The sequence below is a fragment of the Emydura macquarii genome, unplaced genomic scaffold (genome assembly GCF_026122565.2).
Source record: "Emydura macquarii macquarii isolate MOO-44397 ecotype Brisbane River unplaced genomic scaffold, CSIRO-AGI_Emac_v2 contig_1253, whole genome shotgun sequence".
In the NCBI taxonomy this organism is placed as follows: Eukaryota; Metazoa; Chordata; order Testudines; family Chelidae; genus Emydura; species Emydura macquarii.
The window spans coordinates 1,308,859-1,332,579 of record NW_027131390.1 but is presented as its reverse complement, the minus strand read 5'-3'; the positions used below and the strand labels follow the sequence as shown (position 1 = coordinate 1,332,579).

Sequence of the window (23,721 nt, the reverse complement as noted above, 5' to 3'; positions counted from 1 at the left end):
CAGGAAAAGCTTACAACGCTCCATGATGGCAACAAAATACACAGATGCCATTTCTGCCAACACGCACACAAGCCCAACTTTAAGTACACAAGTTATTCAGCTAACAGCAATGGGAACTCACATGCAGATAGCTAAGCACATGCATACAGGTTTGCAGGATCAGGACCTTAAACTGTACACTACCTACTACAAGTGCATATAGGTCAGGATTGCCTCTAGTAGGAAGGGTTTCCAGAATCAGGCCCTAGCTCCTTAACCTATTCAAGGAATGAATTCTGGATGATATGATGAAATTATTATGAAAACTACTATGTTATGAAATGCCTCTACATAAATGTGGAATCCCCCTTGGCTGGAAGGGCCTGTAGCATGTACCCCCCCAAACTAGGAACCGTGGTGTAGTTAACCTTAACAACTGGAGCATGAGGCCTGAAGCCTAGCATAACAGGCCAAGGTGTAAGGTAAAAGAATGGTCAAGTCTGTTATAAAGCCAAGTTAGCAGGAGTCATGCTGTAAACTTACGACCTCACAGAAACTGGCAAGAAGAAAGCTGATACTGCCAACACATATTTTCAAAACATTACTAAAGTCTACAAATACATATCAGAGGCAGAAGGTACCAGCACATCTTAACACCAAAGAGATAACAAGGGCCACCTGACCCCCTGAAATGACACTTTAACAGATAGAAAACTCTTATAAGATGACAAATAGAGACGTTTTGCCTGAACCATCCAGTGTAAGGTACGGGGTGGTATCAGACTACATCAAAAGGGTGGCACCTGCCTGCGTCAAAGGGGCAGAACAAAACTTGGCTGTAACAGTGTATAAAAGAGTGTCAGAAGGAACGATGTTGTCCAGCCTAGGGGATAACAGAGTCCTGCCATTAATTGTGCTGTTCCATTGCAATGGAGCACTCGTATTTGAAGTGTGCTTGTAAGCTACAGGTTGCTTCTTGTGCTTCAACTGCAATAAACCCGGCCGGGTGCCTTCGTTGTTCAATGGATCCATGGTCCTGTCGATTCATTCAATCGTGAGTGCTGTCTCGGTTACCTGCGCAGAGCTGGGACAGCACCTCCATGGGGGGCACAGGCACACAGCCTACACAACTGAGCACTGATAACAGAACCCACTCGGATTCATTCCTCCCTTGGTGACATCTACATTTAGAACAGTTGATGACAAATTGGTGTAAACCCTTTTTTCAAAATGCAGCTCTCTCTTCTTATGTAGTTTCATATCACATTTCCTGAAGTAAAATCTGGCAAACCTAACCCACAGGTTCATCATAATTTCAAACAAAAGGATCTTATCTACTATAGCTCTTTGATTCACTCAACCAGTGTACTGATTAGTTTCCATGGAGCTGTGATGCCATTTCTTAAGAGGATATCTTCAACTCACAAAGCAGGGAAGGCAGCCTTGTATTACCGTCGCTCTTTGCACACCATTATTCACTCAACAGACAACCTTATTTAATAGGTACTGCTCGGAGAACTTTTTCCCTTCTTTTACTCTTCTTTAACCTATTTCCATTGACTGTTTGAAAGATAAATACTCTTCTCTGGGATGGTGTAGCTGCGGAGCAGCAGAAGTACACAAGAGCTAGATAAGACATAGTTCAAATGCAATAAAATAACTGTAATTATTGTCTCTCATATTCTACAGTGAATACGAGAGCCATTTTCATTATAAACTAATTGACCATGAATAAACATCAGACTCTTATTATCCATCTCAATCATTTAGCAGTAGCTCTGCTCGTCACTAATGCTGAGATTTGTTTCCAGTGGCTCCAAACACAAAGCCTTGCTGTCATAGAGTTGAAGGTCAGAAGCAACCACCAGATCACCTACTCGGTCTGACCGCCGTGTATCTCAAGCCACCAACACTACCTTTCACCCCCACACTAAGGCCAACAACCAACACTGGACCACAGCATTACGGCACTCAGGAGACTAGACTATTATGTCCACAGGCAGAGAACAGGAGGGCTGAGGTGCATCAACACCCACCGCCCCTGCAATGGCAGGGAAATGATTAAATGAAGCACCGCCAGATAACCCTGACCAGTGACCCACATCCCACACTGCAGAAGAAGGCAAAAAAGCTCAACACCACTGCCAGTCTGATCTGGTAAAATATTCCTTCCCAACCCTACAAAGGGTAATCAATTAGACTCTGAGTTTGTGAGCAAGAACCAAGCTGAACAATCACCTATGAGAGAGACAATGCTTGGTCCCCCACATAGAACTGGCCCATCCTGTCCATTCCCGATGCTTCAGAGGAAGGAGAACAAACTCCCTTCCCAGAATACTTTGGGGTGGGGACAAGGAATCCCTTCCTTATCCCTGCAGATGGCCAACTGAAGCCCGGAAGCCTGAGCTTTAGAAATAGAAAACAAAAATTGGAAGGGACATCCAAGGCTGCTGAGCCCTGCCCTCCACCATAACAAGCAATGTTGTCATACAATCCCACTCAGAAATTTGTACAGCTCTCTCTTATAACTAATCAAATTGTTTGCCCTGACAACCAGGGAGGCTAGTCCAGAACCTCATTCCTCTCTTGCTGAGAAACCATCTGCTAATTTCCATCCTAAATGTATTCCTGACCAGTTTATACCCATTTGTTCTTTAGCTTCAATACCTCTTCACCCTCACTGATGTTTACCCACTGTGATGTATTTATAGAGAGCAAGCACACCCCTCTTTGTGCTAGGCTAAAAAAGCCAAGCTCTTTCGGTCTCTGCTCATAAGATAGGCCCTCCGTTCCCTAATCATCCAAGTAGCTCTTCTCTGCATCTCTTCCAGTTTGAAACAATCTTTCCCAACATGGGTAACATGGGTTAAACTTGAGTGACCGAACTGTACACAGTATTTCTGATGAGGTCTTCCCATGTCCTTGTACGATGGCATTCATATTTCTTTGTCTCTACTGGAAATTCCTTGCAGGATGTATCCTAGGATCACATTTGCTTTTTTCACAGCCGCATCACACTGGTGCTTCATAGCCATCCTGTGATTGACCCACATACCCAGGTCTCACTCTTCCTCTCCCACTTCCAACCAGTAAGAACCCCACTTGTAGCAGAAATTCTTATTATTAGACCCTAATTATATTACCTTACACTTTGTACTATTGAATTTCATCCCATTTCTGTCACTCCAGTCTTCAAGGTCATCCAGAACTTCCTGTATAAAAATCCAATCCTCTCCTGTATTAACACTGCCTCCCACCTTGAACCACTGGCAGATTTCATTAACACACTCCTACTTTTTCTGCCAAGGTCATTAATTAAAATATTGAATAGAATTTGTCCCAAGACACATCCTAGAAGAACTCCACTAGTGACCTCCTTCCAGTCTGCTAGTTCACCTTTTAGCACAATCTGTTCCCTTATCCCTTTTAGCCAGATCCTTATCCGCCTTACAATACTCTTACTTATTCTCATCTTCTCCAATTGAACTAAGTTCCTATGCAGTACCACATCACATGCGTTACTGAGTCCAAGTATATGAGATCTGCTGCATTCTCTTATCTAAAAAATCAAGTTATTTTCTCAAAGAAAGAAATCAGGTTAGTCTGGCATGACCTACCTCTCCCTAGTTTGCTTATAAGAATGTCATGTGGGACTGTGTCAAATGCTTACTAAAATCAAGCTAGATCATATCTGCTCCTTCCCGCCTATCCACTAGGCCAGTAACCCTGTCAAAGGAGGAAATTAGCTTAGTTTGGCATGATTTGTTCTTAAGTCCATGAGTAAATCTTCACCTTGCTTAAGGATTACTAAAACTGGGGCCTAACAGTTCATTCAGCCACAGGGCAGAAAGGCCTTTGGGTTCCATCTCTCATTTGGACTTGCTTACCTTTTGTTTCTTAATTCCAGAACCCATTCACTTGTGACTTTCTCAGATATCCCAGAACACGTCTCCCGGGAGAGCACCATTCTGGGGTCCTGATGGGATTATAGGCATGTACGCTTTCTGGCTGGAATGCTTAGGAAGTAAGATAGGTTGCACAATCTTTATCTCCTGTTTTCTTTGACTTGGCAGTAGACTTGTGCACAGTCGTGATGTTTAAGTGTTTGAGCTAGACATGCTGTACAGACTTGTTTTGGGATGTTATTGTAGCTTGGTATGTCTGTTTGATTCCCAATCACAAACCGTTATCTGAGTCAGAAGTAGGATTTTAACGACAGTGGGTGGTAGCAGATAAATCAGAAAAGCTTGTCAGCAGACAGGGTTTCTCTTTGGCATCTGTGGAGATCTGTCATTCATTCTTCTGAAACATGAACTAAAAGGACTACCTTGCTTTGTTTCAGCCCATTGTGATAGCATAGGGCTAATGTGAACTGTTTGCCATTTCTTAAGCTCATTTAATGAAATGCACAGTGGTTGCCATTAAAAAGTCGGTGATGCCCCGAGGTATCACAAAGTAGTACCTTAGATTTTGCTGTAATTCACTGTACGACAGCAGAATGCAATAAGTTCTATCAAAACAAGACATTCACTTCATCCTTTTTAGTAGGCCAGCAGTAAATTCTACTCAAGAACTGTGACTAAACAAATCCCTCAGCCCTTGTGAACCTTTGCCTGGGAGCTTCTTTCCCACTAACTCCACAAGTTTACATTTCCGGACAAGCCCAAGTATGTCCAGAAGCCTTGTGATGACAAATGAGCCACAAGAAAAAAAATCCAGTTGTGTCATGGAGTGGTCAGGAAATTCAAACTGCTGCTAGCAAAGTAGCAGCTGCTGGCAAAGGTCAAAGAATAAAGGAAATGGGAAGAGTCAGATCCTGAACCCCCATCACATCAGTTCTGCAGTGGTAGCTAAGTGAGGGGATCGTCCTAGGCTGAGAACGAAAGTAGCAGCATGCAATGAACACCAACCACACCGAATACCATCACCCTCTTGTTTTTCTAAAGCAGACAAGAGACAGCACAGTTATAGCACCATGTAAACTCAAAGAGTAACGGAGAGCTCAAGAGAAGAAAATACACTGTAGATTAAGCTATAAAAAATTCACAAGTAAATTCAATTAAGGGTGTCATATTTTGAGTTCCTTGGGTTTTGTAAATCCCAGAGTGGCACTTCAAGCACTAAGCTACTAGTTTGTGGATGAGTAATTGGGCGCACAATGGACTTGCAAACATGAGGCCTGAACACAGCCCCTTGCATTCAATGGAAATACACCCGTCAGTTTCCTTGGGCATTGGACCAGGCCCATGAGGAAATAGTGAACCCCAATAAGAGCAATTTTGTTCAACACGAAAATTCTCCTAGGCTCATCCTAACAGTAATTGTTAATCACAAAGACTTTTTGGTGGATATTAACAACACTTCGCAGACGTTTCATCAGCATGCAACACAGACTCAAACCAGTTAGTGATACTAATAGAATAATATTGGGAACTATCCCTTTTAATCAGCTTTTCAACTGCTGAAGCTGCTCAGACCCTCAAAACAATTTAAAATACACACACAACCCAACAGCACGTGCTCAATACTGTCAAATTTCAAACAGATGCAGCCAGTGCACTGCCAGTGAGACTAGAGGAGGCACACTTGTCTACTGATTAAAAGTTCCTTCTAGAACAGTCTCAACTGGCATGGTGCTAAAAGGTAGCAGTGAAACATGCCAGCTCCTTCCTGGTCTCTATAGGCCAGGTGAAGGAGATCCAATTTGTATTTTATGCAATAAAATCTGAAGATAATATGAGACTATGGAATTGCTGCATAAGTTTGGATCCTAGACCTGGTATCCTACCACTTAAAGGAAGGAGAAAAACCCACCATGCATCTCCCCACCTCTGCAGGATCATTCATGACAGAAGAAATCCTTTCCTTGACCTCACAGCTTACTACTCAGAAAGACATATCTGTCAGTGTAAGTGTGCTAATGGTCCCTGCTTCCCATTAAAAACCGTAGGAGTCTAGTATCTAGATGCTGTAGTGTCACCCTATACTCAAAACAGGAAAAACTATTGTGTGTCAGTTAAGAGATTGTGGCACTGTGGGGAAATGCAACCACTGCACATGAAGAAGCTAATTGTTAATGTTCATAAGACCCATGGAGGCCTGCAGGAGACAGGCATTATATAAGTATCACGAAATAATTTACTCACAGTCTGAAGTTAAACATGCAAGTTGCTGCTGCCTTTGGACCACCCCTTCCCCTCCACACACAACACTTGTCAATTAGTAAGAGGGAATCCTTGCTATAAATTAGCATATGGAAGTACAGAAATAAACTGTAATTAACTACAATGAAAGCAACAAGCGTGCTGTGCCCTGAATCTGCTGACAGCCTGAAAACACACAATAGGAAGCTGTAATGCTTTACGACATTAATGTAGTTATTAAATCCTTGATGATGTTAAGTCGTCGGTGCAATGAACCATCAGATAACTTGCTGTTGCTAATTATGTTAATTAGCAAAAACTTCCGAGGCCAGATTCTTTCTAATGAACTCCAGGGGTGGGGCAGCAGGGTGCTCCCTCATTCTCAAGGGCAGCTGCCCTGCTCCCACCATAAATTAGAGCAGTCCCTAGGCTGCTCTAACTTGCCAGTTGACTCTGGCCCCTAAGGGAACCATAGACCAGCTGAGAATTGGTGAACAGCAGATGTGCTCCACCCCACATCCTACCTCCCCTTGCATACTGGGGCAAGGATGACTGGAGTAAGGAGCTCGTTTGGCTGGCTTTATCCCGGCTGAGAGATTTACTTCACAGTTCTCAGGTGGGCAGCTGTAATGAGTGGTATATAGGAACATAAGCATTGCCATACTGGATCAGACTTGAGGTTCATCTCGTCCAGTGTCCTGTCTCCCACCCAGTGTCCATAGCTACAGCCTTCAGAGGAAGATGCAAGAGCCATGCAGTAGCAACTGTGGAATAATCTGCTCCTGATCTTCAGCAGCCAGAGACTGGCTTAAACCCTGAAACACAAGGTTCAATAACCCTTCCAAAGATGTGATTGTCATTAATCAGAACTCTGGATATTCTTGAGAGCCATATAAATGTCCAATCCATTTTGGAATCTTGCTAAGTTTCTGGCCTCCTTGAGTTCTGAGTTCCACCGTCTAATTACACTCTATGTGAAAATCTCCCACTATCCTTGTGTTACCAGACATGGAAAAGAGACAATTCTGGTCTATCTTCATTTGATATACATGAATCATGTCCCCTCTTATTTGTTTCCTTCAAAGATAAACAATCCCAGTCTAATTCAACCTCTCTTTCAATGAGAGTTTTCACAGACCTTTGATTGTTCTCATCATCTTTCTCTGAACCAACTCCAATTCCGCAATATTGTTTTTGAGACTGCACTACCAGTACCACATACAGTATTCCAGGAGAGGCCACATCCTTGACTTATAGAATGCTTTCAGTGGGGTACACAGGTGGAATGCAGCGATCCAGACTGTTGATAATGCACAAGCAGAAACAGAATCCAATTCTATTATCTTCAGGGTTGTCTACACTCAGGACAGGCTAACTTCAGAGGAATTCTCAAGTGAGAGTGGGCACACTGTGTAATAACACTTGAGCAATGCTGAGTGGTTGTCTTAGCAGGTGATGATTTGAACTAAATCAAGCTGTGACAGATCAGCCAACTCAAGCTGAAAACACTGTGCTTGTGTTAAGGGTTTGTGTGTGTGGAAAGGATTTGAGTTAGCGGCAACAGTCAAGTTATAACTTGAGTTAACTGTGCACTGAAGAGTTAGTTACACTGGCATTCCAGGGATAACAGGAGTAAAAAAGCAGTAAACTGTATTTTTGTCATTAAAGTGAGCACTTGTGGTGCTCAGTACATCCAAGTAAAAGACTGAGTATGCAGAATGCGTATTTTTACGTAATGAGACTCTTGAGTGATAGGTGTATTTTCAAAGAACACTACACGAATACAAATGAAAGCTATTTCAAATGTAGATTACGAAAGCAGGTATGAGATGAGTCTCGTTTGAAAGGCTAAGATTCTAGTCTAAATCAGAACTTTTCCAAAGTTAAGGGGCGTTCTAACATGAGGACTTTATTTCACCCCCACTCTAACTGAGAGGCATATCTCTAGTATATTTGTTTTAATATTAATTTTGATTGATTGAAAATTTACCCTATCTGGTTTCTGTTGACTTTATGGATCATTAATTTAATATATTTTCATTATGTTGTCCAGAGAGGAACCATCACCAAGTAAAATGAACATTGTTAAAAATGATTAGAACCCTATCTGTGTCCCTTTCCCTAACCCCCTTCCCCCCACCTGACTCCCCGCTCTCGCCACAGGAGATTCCTAACTGGGAAGAGGTTTAGAGCATTCACTGTATGCAACACATAACAAATCCCTTACATGCTTTACATTCTCTGGTGACTTGACTTACTCATACCTTTCATATGTGATGGGATTCAGGAGGGCACAAGATATTATTTTTTAAATACCACAAGTGCCAAGTGAACACTTGAGATTGACTACTGATCCTCAGATAGAAAAGACAAGCATTTGAAGGTTTAAAATCTTCCAATTTGTTGCACTCCTATAAATTAAGATGTACTTAAATTAAGATTTACTAAATCAATCTAAATCTTCTTCAGATAATACCAATTTTTTGTATGTGCATAAATATACATATGTACAACACAATATATCTTCCAAGTTTTAGCCCAGCACATATTTTTATGGTTGGCAGACCATTCACTACTATAGAGCGATGCAAAAACGTAACACTAGTACAACGATCAAAAAATGCATTCCTTATAAATCATAGTGCCTGAAAAGAATCTTCAGTAAAGAGTAACCTTTCACAGCCTAAAAACCACCTCCCAGCACTTTCTCTAAACGCTACAACACACAACTCTCCACTCCTAGCAAAAGGAAGCCTTGTAAGTGCAGAGCTGAAGTTGCTTTAGAGCCACACTATGACTTATTCAAATCCTTGGCAGTATCCCTTAGAATTCTGCCCTTTCCATTTGCATATCTCACCTTCTTTAAAATACATCAGAAATACCTAAAAATAGAGAGAGGAAAAACAAAATGTTGCACCATCGGTTATTCAATCACTTCAGGGTTTGCGCTCCAGCACTTTATCTTTTGCAAAGTTATAAAATGGTCTCACTGCTCCCCACCCCTACGTGGACTTTCAGTGAGTCTTGGGTTCCAAAATCACTTAGGTATTTTTGAAAATGTTATTCCAGTGCAGGACAAAGGCTCCTGCTCCCTTGTTCTGTGTTATTTATACAAATTTTCCATCTAAGGAGAGTAAAGACAACTAAAGTTAAGTGACTTGCCCAACGTCACTCAGCAATCAGGAAAAGAGCTGCAGAGGATCTTCTTTCAGCGCAGTGCCCAGGGCCTTCATCTCCCACTGAAATCAACAGGTTGCAGTCGCTCAGCCCCTCCCAAGGTGAGGCCAAGAGCTGAGTTGACTCTTTCAAGGGAAGAAAGTCAGGTCTCCTATTGCAGTGTTAACAGCTAAGCAGAGCCAGAAGACTCCTCCTCAAAGCAGAAGGGAGCGAGTGTTAGAAATGTTGTGTTGCAGTGTCACCATCGCACCCAGCAGTAAGGGTAGGCTGCATGTTTTGTCTGACAGATGTTGGTGCAGCCGAAGGATAGCCCCTCAGCCTGCCATGAGCCAGATGCACGATACAAAATACTAAGATCACTGCACGAAGAAAACAGACCAGTGGTGCTACTGTCACAGGCAGCTGCGGACTATTACCTTTGAAGCAATAAAACTCAGCCTCTTTTATTGTACCAGAAGGGCAGGCTCCTCCCCAGGCGGATGAGCCACTAGGCAGAACAGGCCTGTATCAAGAGCCAGTAACTGGCCATATGCCAACAACCATGCCTCAGCATCTCCTCACCTGATGCATAGACCTACTGCTGCCAAGCTGGCTCTCAGAGCACCTGAGACCCATGCACACCACACTGAGAGCAGAGGAGCCTGGGGTCACTGCTTCCATCTGTACATGCGGCGCAGCAGCAGCAGGTCCTGCTCTCACGCCCCCAAAGATCACCAGTGAGGGGCACCAGAGAGACAGAGCAGAGAGCAGTGCTGGGGCAGAGCTGAGGGAGCTGCTGAGAGACGCTGAAGAGTGGAGGGGAGTCAGGGTCTCCAGAGGACTGATGGGAACTAGGGCAGTAGAAGGAGGGAGGTTCAGAGGGTTGGGCTGGGGGGTTTTGATGCAAAGGCTATGCAGGAACCATTGGAAAAGGAGGGAATAAAAGGAGGTTGTAGAAAGGAAGAAGAAGAGTGGGGCAGGGTCAGAGAGGAGTCAATGCTCTGGGGTAACTGGTAAATAGCTCCGTGTTGCTGGGCTGGGCTGAGCAGAGCCTCTCCCAGCTCCTGCCAACCGCATGTGGCCACAACCTGGAGGCTATAACCTGCCAGCTCCAGCCCCTGCATCTGCTGAAGGTGGGCTGGGGGGTCCATGCTCCCCAGTGCCTGGGCAGAAAGGGGGAGGAGCATCCATCTGGGGGTCAGGGGCTGGGGCCCCAGCAGGATTTCTGAGTCACCATAGTACACTTTTCTCACCTATCCTCTCAATCATTGACACGAGAAATAATTGGCCATCCCCCCACTTGTGTACACAAGCCCCCAGCATCTGGGCACAGCCAGAAAGACAGACCACCGGGAGCAGCGCCTTGCACTCGACCTCTTTGAGCTGTCCCTGGCAGACCATTTCACTGGTGGCAGTGATGGACTCTGCATCCCCCAACAAGGAGAGAAGGCTGCCAGGGCTCACTTTGGTGCGGGCAGGCACCTGGACCAAGGAAGGATTTACATCACATTCTCTTAAGAACGGGGCATGGCAGCAGAATGATCGGTGCCTCAAGGAATTGACAAGACTCCTTCAAGCCAAATATTTAAATCTACTAAGCACAGTCTGATACCAACACACACTTCACATCCTGAAACCAACAGCATGGCCAGAGGAAGAATGGAAATGCCTGGCTACCTTCTAACAACGCAATTACTGCTCAGAACGGCAGCCTGCTGAGATTGCCCATGAGTGCCTTCGCACGGGGAACACCTTCCCCCAACTAACCTCTCTGCAGGCCTGCTTCTAAAGCAAGGCCTCAAATAAATTAGCCAGCTACGAATTGTAAGCTGCAAGCCCACTGTGACAGCTCAGATTTAGTGATGTGACAAACACGACTCACATCAAGTTGTGCCCCTGGCTATCAATATAAATAATGTCTAATTGCTAGCACCCTGGTCCCTCTCTGCCCTTCCCCTTCACATCCATCACTTCACACACTTGCTTGTTGTAGCTTGTCTGTTGTTAGACTGCAAGGTCTTGAGGGTGGGGATTGGGCCGGGTTTGCAGCTACAACTGGTAAGTCCTGGGCCCAGCTGGGGAGAAAAGAAGCAGCTTGTGACTCCAGAATCCTGGGGCCAGATTTAGAGTAGACCAGTCCCTGGGGGAGTTTCAGAGCAGCCTCAGAGCCCCCAGAGCTGTTCCCATAGCCGGGATCACCAGAATACAGGGACACGTCAGCCAACTCAGACCCTTCTCTTCTCAACCACACCCCCTTCACCAGGGGGTCAGGAGTTGGCATGTGCCATCCAGAGATTTCCCACACTAGCTGCCCAAAGCCACTGGGTTTAATCCCCATCAGTGATGATCTATAGCATGTTGGAGAATCTGAGCCTGTGTCTCCCTATGTCGTTATGAACACCCTGCATAATTGGGCTCCTGATCCTCACAGGGGTGTTTGAGTACTACTGAAATGCAGATAACCAACCGTGTTGCAGAGGCTTTCTGGCTTCTCTCACATTCTGATGTAGACTTTCCCAGGACAACTGTTTCCAGAACCTTAACTTCACAATTAACTTGATCTAAAATAGAGGATTTTTTTTTATAATCCTTTTCTACTAAAGCCAGAGAACAATTCACATTTATAGACATAGAATTGCATCTTTGGCCCTTCTTATCAAAACATTTCTTGTAGGGGGAAAATATTTTATCTTTAATTAGTTCCATACCTCAGCTTAGCTGTTATTGAGCAAGCATGTGCACTATTGGAAACCTTTATATTCATGGAAATGCAGAATAGGGATACACCTTTGCCATAGTTATTTAAGTGATTAAATGAGGACAGTCATCAAGATCTTTAGGGTATGGCTCTAGGATATTTCTGCTTATTGCTTCAGGTAGCTGAGTAATACTACTACTTACCTCTTATGTAGCACTTTTTATCGGTAGATCTCAAAGAACTTTACACGGTAAGTATCATTATGCCCATTCTACAAATGGGGAAAGGTGAGATTACTTACCTCAGAGTAAGTTGAGTTCTTGTAGATGATTTTGTCCCTATGGGAACTCCACTGTAGGATGTGCATGCACCCATGCACTCTTGATCAGAGACTGCAAAGTACTGCTCGCAGGACCGCACCTGCACAGAAGACCACTTCGTGCTCCAAACGAGCAGATATTGGCAGATGCAAACCTGCCGCTGCTCAGTTCCTTCTCAGCTGCAAAATCAGAAACTCCACAGCAGAGGTGAAGGAGGTAGGGAGGCTGAGCAGCCATAGGAACAAAAACAAGGTGATTATATGTCCTGATGCGTGCTCCACTGTAGAGCCTCCCAGGCAGTAGTTGAAAGAGGAGGTGGGCGCTGGGGAGATAAGTGGAATCATAACTGGTGTTTGCCACGATGTATATGCAGGGGATAGTAATGCCTCATTAATGCGTAAAGCAACCTTCTCTTGAGGATGAACATTCAAGATACCCACCAAAGAATGCTGCGATTCAGACTTCCTCTAACAGGAGGAGGGTGGAGGTGGCATTACTGCCTCATCCAGAGACGCAGATTAAAGGAGGGGAGACCTCATCAGTTTGAGGCTCTGGTTCCTGCATATCATCCAGTACCAAAGTAATACACAGTATTGGGGCGTGTAAAACATGTAGTCGTGAGTGGGAGTGTACCAGTGGGTGCCTGTAATCTCTTCTTAGCATCCGATAAAATTGGTCAACAAACTGGCTTCAAGGATCTCAGTAATCCCACTGATGGGGTATAGGGAAAGAGTCCCTGATAGTCAGTCTCCAGTTCTGCAGTGCCTGGTAGATTCTTTAGGATCCTCCTCAAGACAGGGACTCCTGGGAACTGGATGGTGCAGTACCAGGTTGTATTCCTGTACCGAGATCTCAGAGTCCAGTAATTTGTCCAGGGAACTAAGTGGTGGTGCCTCAGGCATCATGACTGGTGCCGACTGCTGAAGGCTTGGACAGGTTTCCGCCTGCAGCTGCCTGGGCAGTACTAGTGAAGGGGCTCTGACAGATCTCCATAGTAATGGAGACTGTGGTTCATCAGCCGACAGAAACCTGGAAGGAGCCAGAGGGCTGTGATCACCTACAGCAGAGGCTTGAGTCAGTGCCAGAGGTGAAATCACGGATCGGTGGGAGGGAGACTGCTGTGCTGCTACTGACTGTGGATGCAAGGTCCTGTCTTACACCAGAGCTTGAGTAGAAAGCCCGTACCAAGGGAGGTACACTAGCCCGATGTGTATCACAGTGGCCTGGAGGATCAGGCAGTGCCACTGTGGTGGCTGTCTGCTAAAGAGCTTACCCAGACAAAGCTTCTTTCATGGTACTAATGCCTCACTCAGAGTCTCTACAGTGTCCTTGAAGGGATGTGAGGTCTTGAAAGAGTGGGTGTGCTGGGCTGACCTACCCGTTCTTCATCTCTCTGGTTGGGGAGGTGTGCTTCTTTCTCTTTGAGGTCTTTGTGTCCATGGACACAGACAAAGCTGGACTGGTGACTCAAGCAGCCTGTGATGCTGAGGCTGATGTATCCAGGGCTGCTTGGGGGGACGGGGGGGACACCCCAAGGAGTTTTAGTCTAGCATGCCTCTCTTTTTTGTACCTGCCCTTAAATCCCAGACAGACTCTGCATTTTGAGGGGATGCAGGAGTCCCCAAACACCGAAGCCAACTCAAATGTCTGTCAGTGCAGGGAAAAGAACAATGGCGTGTCTAGGAGGGTTTAAACCCTGGGGCCTTCAGCATAAATTGTTCTCCACAAGTAGGAGGAGGGAAAAGCCTTTCCAACAGCACAAAAACCCCCAAATAAAATAAAATAAAATACAATGAAGTAAATAACTAAGAAACAAACATAGAGACTTTCAGGGGGTGCAAGAAAGGTAGGAAGCTGAAACAGCTAGCAGCAAAGACTGCATCTAGAGCATCAGGTAGCTGAGAAGGAAGAGGGTGGTGCCAGGCCTGTGCCTGCCATGTCCCCTTCTTGTGAGCACGGGGTGTTGTTCTGTGCAGGTGTGGGCCCACAAGCACTGCTCTGCAGTCTGTGATGAAGAGCGTAGGCGCGCACACATCCCACGATGCAGCACCCATGGGGACAGATACTCAGGGAAGAACTGGTGCACAGAGCAGCAAAGTGACTTGGCCCAGGTCGCCCAGCAGTTCATTCTCTGGAATAGAAGCCAGGCCTCCTGAATCCCAGTCCAATGCTCTACCCACTAGGACACACTGAAGTCAGGAGATGTCTTTCCACTATAGCTGCCATTTTTAGTGAAAAGAACAGCTGTATAGTCTGCAGAAATTTAAGATCAAAAACCAAAATGGAACCGTTTCAGTGCAGGGATGACAATAAAGCTTGGGGGAGATTGCGATGCATTTGTAATTTCAATATATATTTTTAAACCTACTTTTCCATGTCCATGAAGCATGGACCCAATCCTTTACTCTGTGAGTAATGTTTGCTCACACAAACAAGACACCCTAGAGAGTTGTTCCAGCTGAAGCATCTTGAAATGAACTTTTGCAAGTCACTATTGAGTGAAGTAAAAGAACAAAACCAAAAACAACCCCCAAAAAACCCCAAATAATGTAGCTCTCTTAACTAAACTCTTCACTGGATGGCGGACTGGCTCAGTCTGGCTATTTGAGCCTGTCAATTACCAACACCAAGATTCACAAAAAGTTGGTGGTTTTGGTGACATTTAAAAAATTATTCCCTTCTCACTAATTCATAACCCACATCACGAGTCACTCACACCTTGACAACATATCTGTGAAAACATTTGTTGGAATGGAAAGCAACCCAGCACCACGCAGCCAACTGAGGAAAATGGGTTCACAGGTGGACTTCTGGCAATTTGATAATGAACCTGCAATAAACTGTAGTCCACCTTCTGTTGAAGTGGTAGCAAAAATTCAAGATGGCAGGGGATTGCATACACGCTACATAATACATAGTTAGTGAGTCAACACAGCATTCATGGATCCCAATCCTCTTGACTATTTTTTAAATCAAACTTCCCCTACCCCATTCTTCATTAAAACTATTCCCAGAATTTTCCTATAGGTTATGTCATGCTGCCCAGTAAGGATTTACCCACTTAATGGTATCTCAGAAGTCACAAATGTACATGTCTGATGCGATTTCTGGCTATTTGTTCTTTATTTTGCCATGATTTTCTCTGTTATACCTGGTAGGCTGAGTTGAATCACTGGATGTAGAGGAAGCCTGAAATTTAATTCTAGTACAATGCAGCCCTCAATTTTCATCTTTAATTTCCAGCGTGGCTGAATAATAAGTTTTTCTGCATACAAACAATAAGATCTCTAGAATGACAGACCAGCCAGCTTTAGGCTTTCACCTGTATCAAATTGCCTTAACAAACAATGCTAGCTTAACACATAAATAACTCACCTTTATTACCAGGAAAAGGATTAAAATCAAGGGCTGGAAACAATTATATTTCCCTAGAAAGCGCAAGCTACCCACCACATTGTGATTTACAAGTGCGAAGAGTCTGTGGCAAAGTGAATGATTTCCCAAACTGCAGCCAGCATGCAAAGACATTTATTTTATATCAGCAAGGGTGAGCGGAGTAGTCCATGGAGATGCTTATAGTTACTGTGGTATTGCTAACCACACTTGTGGAAAACACACAGTGACTGGGAACACAGGTAGGTAACACACTCAGTTCTAATATATCCTTTTTAATTGAGCTGCAGTGAACCATTTGCTAGTGAATTGGTAAACAAATGCAGAGCAGGAGAGGTTCAGCTAAACAGCTGTCAGTTCACCATGAGATGAAAGCACATTAAATATTGTGCCAGCAAGCTAGGGGGCAGCTGGATGTTCCCAATAGAAGCCAGGGAGGTGCTGAACTGCCAGGCCTACAGGTAATACTATTCAGAAAAAGATCACTGACTCATGTCCCCACCCTGGATATATCATCCTCCCTTTGAGTTGTGCACTGTAAAGGCAAGTTTGGGACAAGATTACATCAGGCAGGTTGAGAGACGAAGTGAATGAATAAAGGCAAATATAGAATCATAGAATCATTGAAGATGAGGGTTGGAAGGGACCTCAGGAGATCATCCAGTCCAACCCCCTGCTCAAAGCAGGACTAACATGAGCTAAATCATCCCAGCCAGGGCTTTGTCCAGCCATGCCTTATAAACCTCTAAAGATGGAGATTCCACCACCTCCCTAGGTAACCCATTCCAGGGCTTCACCACCCTCCTAGTGAAAAACTTTTTCTTAATATCCAATCTAGACCTCCGCCACTGCAACTTGAGACAATTGCTCCTTGTTATGTCATCTACTACCATTCAGAACAGCCTAGCTCCATCCTCCCCAGAATAGAGGGGAATAATCACGTCCCTCGATCTGCTGGCAATGCTCCTACTAATGCAGCCCAATATGCTATTAGCCTTTCTTGGCACCCAGGGCACACTGCTGGCTCATATCCAGCTTCTTATCCACTGTAACCCCTGGTCCTTTTCTGCAGAACTGCTGCCTAGCTCGTCGGTCCCCAGTCTGTAGCTGTGTAGACTTAACCCCAAAATGGTCATTTTGAATGTTTATGTGATCACACAATTAAAAACAGTATCATGATGCATATACACAAAGGGGCTGAATTAAGGTTGCACGAGCAAACTTAATTCTGGCATTTCTTAACTTCTGAATACTTGACATTGCAACTTTAATTTTCTTTTTATCTCTATATATTTGTAGCAGTACACACACACAAAACTTGTCTAGATGTTTCTCATTAAAATTGCTGCTACACAGTTTTTCATACTGCAAACTGAAACCTGGCAAGAGACTTCACTGAGGACTATGACTATGGCCATATTTGGAAGTTAACACGTTTACAAAGGATTAAGAACTGCATGCCAGACATTCACAGAAATTCCCCCAGCAAAGATGGTCTGTACAAGGCCTCATGTGTCTCATAAGCCCCGCTTTAGCCACTGAAAGAGAGGTCACCGCTACTGAAAATCTTGCCCATAAAAGGTGGATATAAGCAGTTGTACCATCTGCTCTCTTCCCGGATTTACATGGCACACCTAGATACGGTATTTCTTGTAGGGCAGGTGACTGACACTAAACTCAACAAAACGCCAAAACGACAACCTGCTGAGCACTACAGGGATGTCTGCGTGGAGCAAGCTAAGGGCTGGTCTACATGGTGCGTTAGTCCACACTAGCTGGGGTCTACATCCTAAAGTGCACGAGTGTGTTGCACACTAACTGGCCTGTGTGGCTGACAGGCACTAACAGTTCCTTAGTGGGCAGTAATGTAGTCCTGTTTCACTACATTAATGCACCTTGGAGTACTTTTAGTGCCCACCAGCAAGATCCACATAGGCCAGTTAGTGTGCAACACACTAGTGCACATTAGAATGTACACCCTAGCTAGCGCGGACTAACGCACCGTGTAGACTAGCCCTGAGCAACTCAGAGTGGCCTTCCCCACTGGTGACCACCCTCAGCAGCTCTGGAGAGGAAGGCCACTTTGATCAAGATGATGCAGCGCATGTTGGAACACACACTCTAGCTCCCACAGCCTACAAGCTGTATAGGCTCTAGGGCTGCTTTTTACAACGGCACTCCTAGGAATCCATTCTGAGGATGAGTCTGCATGAACTTCTACAGCCAGTGGCATAACCTGACCTAACAAAACCATCCCTGTGAACAGAAACGAAGGACTGTATGTAGCAATGGGGTTTGCAGCATACAATGACAGGACCCTTTCTCCTTTCGAGTTCCTCTCTCCAAATGACCAGGAGTTAATGTCTCTACATCCAAAAAAGAAGTTGAAAAAATAGTTACTGCATCCCTTCTATGCTGTCAGACGTATTTCCTTCAATAGGCACTAGGCTTTGGTAAGTAAAGTACCTTTGAAACGTTCTGGTTGGGAGACAGACGTGATGTGCTACTGTACTTGTACTGCATGATAAAAGCTTAATTAGGATAATGTCTGGAAACATCAAAGGAGAAAAATTACTGCAAAAATTTTGTTGCAATTATATTTTATTCCTCTCTGTAAAAAACACCATCTATGGCAGCCACAAGCCTTTCCTCACAATGAGGAATTGAATGCCGCCATGCTTTAAATAGAACAGATGGCTTTGTTTATATCTGAAAATGTCCAATTGGTAAAATGCTTTCTTCCTCTTGGGCAAAGGAGATTTATCAGAAACCTTTATCACCATGTCTTAAAAGACATAATGTAGTGGAGACCATGAACGAAGAGAAACAAAAAACAAAGCCAGCTGTCAGGCAGTTTTTTATTTCATCTTCAAGGAATCAGATCTAAAAAGAATATCCAGGCTGTTTCAAAGAAGTTAGGAGAGAGAAACGGTTATCAGCTCCTATTTGCTGTAGGGAAAAGAGAAATGCAGCAGGCTGCCACACTATATTCTTGTTTATATTAATAATCTAATGGATTTGATTAGAATTTAGGATCTTGCAACTTATTGCTTAGCTCTTCAGTGCTGACAGTCTAAAACGTGGACTGCTAAATGCTGATCAATGGCAGTATTGCAACTGAACACTGGAAATCCCACACACTGGATCCAAAATACTACAGCTGGCAAAATGAGCAATCAGAAATACTAAAGATCTCTAAACTTGCAGGAAAAAGTAAGCACAAATAAATGTGCCAAAATAGCAAAGTTTGGGTAAACTAGTGAATGTGCCCTGCTTTCTATGCCTAAAATTTACTGAGGTGGTTTAAATGAGATATTCAGTACACAGGAGCCAAAGATACTATTTGCAGAATCTCAGTTTTCAGAACTTGTTTTAAGGCTCAAAAGGAATTAGAGAAACCCTCAAACTAGAACCAGTTTGTGATTAAGAAAGTACTATAAAGTCTATTCAATTACCTATGAACTACAAGAATTACTACATCCCTGGAGGAATGATGTTTGTATACTTATTTTTAACAACACACATCTTCATCCTGAACCATTAAGATCGAATTTTTTTTTAACCCTCTGTATCCAAAGGAAACAGCAACTCAGTTTTGTAATGCTACAAAAGAGAATGCACTGATAATCAAGTAGCCTTACAGACTTCCTCTGGTAAGTTAGGTATTTCTCCATTCAATAAGTCACGTCTGTGACAGAATGAGCCCCAAAATTTCAATGGAGATGCATCAATGAGCTACCTGGCCAGAAAATAGGATAATTTCGTACACCTGTAGGATAACAGAGCCCTTTCAATGCTACTGGGAGTTTGCTATAATTGTGTTAGGCCTGCTATAGGTGATATTTTTATTTCAGTAGACATAAATGAGGCTGCCAAAGCTCATGATAAAGTCATCAGGCCTCCTGTGCAGTCTGGAATGGTTTAGAGAGAAACCATGTCCCAGAGCACTTCCCAGGAACTGGCATGTAAGTGGTCCAACGGCTTATGGCTGGAAAGAAATTGACAGCTTTGGTGGAACTCAGGGTCAAGAATGGGCACAGCAGCGAGTTGGCCTCTGATTCTCTTTACCTAGGGAGTCGAATAGAAGTCTCTACAAATGATATAGGACGGTGGCTCACCTCTTGTAACTGTTGTTCTTTGAGATGTGTTGCTCATGTCCATTCCATTCCAGGCGTGTGCGGGCCTTCATGCATGGCTACTGGAATTTTCTGCCTTCGCAATATCCGTAGGGATGACATCAGCGCCCCCTAGAGCCCCACGCTCATGCTCCGGTCTCTAAGGCACCACCAGTCCTGCGTCCCCTGAGTTCTTTCTTACCACTGACTCGATGATGGGGATGGAGGACAGGTCATGGAATGGACGTAAGCAACACATCTCAAAGAACAACAGTTACGAGAGGTAAGTAACCCTCCTTTCTTCTTCGAGTTCTTGCTCATGTCGATTCCACTGTAGGTGACTGGCAAGCAGTATCATTGGAGGTGGGCTCAAAGTTCATGGATATGCTGTCCTGAGCACTGCTCTGCCGAAGCTGGCATCACCAGGAGCTTGCTGGATGATAGCATGATGGGTCGCAAAGATGTGTACCAATGACCATGTGGCCGCCTTGCAGATGACACCTGGATTGGCACTTGGGCCAGAAAGGCTGTTGATGCGGCTTAAGCTCTGGTCGAATGTTCTGTGACAATCGCTGGTGGAGGAACATTTGCCTGTTCATAACAGAATCTGATGCAGGAGATAATCCAGGAAGAAATCCCTTGGGAAGACACCAGTCGATCTTTCATCCTTTCTCCTACCACAATGAAGAACTGTGAGGACTTGCAGAAGGGTTTGGTTCTATCAATGTAGCAATACCACCTTTGTAGGAAGACTTGGTGAGTCGGTCCTTGCAGAACAGTGTATACGGCAGGGGTTCCTGCTTGAGAGCCACAAATATCATTTTTACAACCTTGAAGGGCCACCAGTCTATCAACTCTCTCATGTATTGATGTACACACTACCACTCACTATGTATTTAAAGGAAACAGTTTGATGCGACTGTGCTCATTTTTACACTCACTATTTTACACCCACAAATTATTCACAGTGTGTCACACACAGACAAAGCACTAGTGCTGAGAAGTGACTGTCACTACACACTGAAGCACAAGGCCTGGCACCTGAGTCACAGTGGGTGGCCTGCAAAGTGCAGGCCCAACCAAAAGGCACTTATTTATAGAGTCCTGCCCTCCCCCCAAGAATGGTAGGTCCTGGCTGCTCCACCAGCAGCGCCTCTCCCCCACCCACCCACTGCAGCCAGATGGAAGGAGTTCAGCGAGGAGGCTGCCTCCTTTCTGATCTCCCATTCCCCCAGCTGCAGCAGGAAAATTGCACGTCTTGTAGTCCTGTGCACCCCAACTGGGTCCTTAGGCAGTGGCTCCCTTCTGCAGCTAGGGGGACAGGAGATCAGTGCTCTACTCCCTCTGGCTACAACACCGAGCAGGGATTCATCCATCAGTTCAGGGAAGACCAAACGTGGGTCGTTATTGTAACTACATGCTCTAAATTGTGTCTGCTCAGAGTATACACCGAGGCTAGCCAAACCTAAAGGGGTCTGAGATGTAGGTGTGCACGGCATACTACGTAAGTGCAGTCCGCTACGTGACCCAGTAGCTTGAGGCGTGTTTGCACCGTAGTGAGAGGGCAGGCCTGGACGTATCCAATGAGATGTGCCATGGCCTAAAACTGGGGTTCTGGAAGGAAAGCCCTGGCCTGTCCGGAGTCAAGGACTGCTCTGATGAGCTCTATGGTCTGGACTGGGACTAGGGAGGACTTCTGCTCGTTTATCAGCAAGCCCAATCATTAACAAGTGGCAATTACCAGATCTAGACTGCGATGGACCTGAGCCTGCTACCTGCCTTGATGAGCCAGGCATCCAGGGAGGGGTAGATCTGTACTCCATGACATCTCAGGTAAGCAGCCACTACTGCTACACATTTTGATGAGAGGCCAAAAGGGAGTGCTGAGAACTGATGATGGGTTCATTCTCCACAAACCAGAGAAATTTCCTGTGACTGGAGAAAATCAAAATGTGGAAGTACATGTCTCTTAAGTTGAGAGCAGTGTACTAGTATCCTGGATCCAAGGAAGGAATGACAGAGGCTAGGAGAACATGCAGAACTTCAGCCTCTTGAGATATCTGTTGAGGTGACATAGGTCTAAAATAGGCCTGAGGCCTCCCTTTGCTTTGGGAATATGAAAGTAACAGGAATAAAACCCCTTTCCCCTCATGTTCGGAGGAACCTCCTCTATGGCCCCTACTCTTAGGAGGACCTGCTCCTCCCGAACAAGAAGTTGCTCGTGAGAGAGGTCCCTGAAGAGGGACGGTAAGAGGGGTGGGAAGGAGGGAGCAAGGAGAATTGCACAAGATGGTGTTAAAGACCCAACAGTTGAAGTAATATGGGCCCATGCAGGGAGGAAGGGCAACAGCTGGTTTAGACAGCTGGTTTAAAAGGTGCATCTGTACAGATGACTGAGAAGCGCAACGTATGCACTATTGCAGGACTGCTGCCCATGTCCTTCAGTGGTAGTTTAGCTTAAGTGTGGCCCAGTGTATACAAAGAATCAGAATTACTCAAGTGAACATATTCAAGACTATCATGTATTGTGAAAGGTTCAGCATCTAGATTTAACTCTCTCTTTCCAATGCTGTCTTTGTGAAAAGGTAACAATAGAGAGAAAATACAATGGCAGTTACAGATGTGTCAACAAACAACATATCTTCTTAATGTCACATTAGAAGTGGAAAGCTAATTTTTAAAAAGTGATTTTTTATGTAAATTTTTAATGCACTAATGCAATCCACACAAAAAATGGGATCAATATAAGTCCAATGAACTTTGGAGTTTCTATTTCTGTAACGCCATAAAGTATTCTGGAGTTTAAATTCTATACATCTTGACTATTGTAACCTTTTGAAATGCAATAAGAAAAGCATATCAAATGTCTTTAAAATTGATTACTTTTAAAACCCAAAATACATGTGCTATAAATCAGAGCACAGCTACAAAATTCAGCATCTCAGAGAAAAATTTTCCATCAACATATCCACATTTTAAATAGTTTCACAGCACTGAAATCTTCCCTATATATTTACTGCAGAACCAATGACCTCTCACCTATCTTCAAGTATTTGTAAACACAGGACAAATTACAAGAAAGGAAAAGAAAAGAGCATTTCTTTAATGTCCTTTTTCCACTAACCACAGCTGAGTCAACGAATAAACTCTCTTCTAGTTGGACAATAGTAAAACTGTTTTACCAATAGGAATGGAGATCTGGTTCTAAGGAAGATGTTTGTGTTTTAGTATTTTTCTGTCAAGTAGAGGCATGGAAGAGCTCTGCAAAAAATAATGCATTAAATTACATTGGCTCCCCATCATACTTATTTTAAATGGAGTGATTTTCTTCCCAATGTGTCATTGTAGTGAAATCTTATCTATTCATCTTACACTGGTCAGGAAAAAATACACATTTCAACCCGGTAACATTTGGTTTGGTCACAAATACACAGTCAGGTCCTTAGGGAGGGGGAAGTCCACGGGACTCTTGAATGAGCAAAGAACTAATAAGGAGTGCAGAATTTGAGCCAGAGTACCTGTGAGGCCGTTCGAAGGTACAGTACTGCAGTGGTGGAAAGCAAAGCAAGAAAAAGAAACACAATCAGTGTAATAATCTGAAAACTATCTAGTTACAATTGTAACAAGTGATTCCCAAGACCACTTAGAAGGGAAGAGATTTGAAAAAAAAATGTTTTTTGAGTGTACTTGTTCATGTGATTGCACTGTGTGATAACAGTGTGTGTAAAGTCAGCTTCACTGTTTCTCCTGCATTGTCAGTTTTCTCTACATCACACAGATGTTTAGAACACAGGACCTCCCGCAGTTAGTTGGGAGTTTAGGGACAGATAGGGTTCCTCTTACTACTTTAAGTTCTTTAAAAGAATGACTATTTTCAGATTGATAATGCCCCGTTGCAGTGAAAAGGAACGAAGGAG

The 23,721-nt window shown here is 44.2% G+C and overlaps 1 long non-coding RNA gene across 1 annotated transcript in view; it reads right to left on the bottom strand.

Moving 5' to 3' along the window:
- Nucleotides 1-22,679: 22,679 nt before the first annotated feature.
- LOC137153871 (uncharacterized) overlaps nt 22,680-23,721 on the bottom strand; it is a 138,133-nt gene continuing 137,091 nt past the window's right edge. Inside the window, exon 4 of the long non-coding RNA XR_010919912.1 lies at nt 22,680-23,065. This is a non-coding gene — a long non-coding RNA (uncharacterized lncRNA). The remainder of the gene's footprint in view (nt 23,066-23,721) is intronic.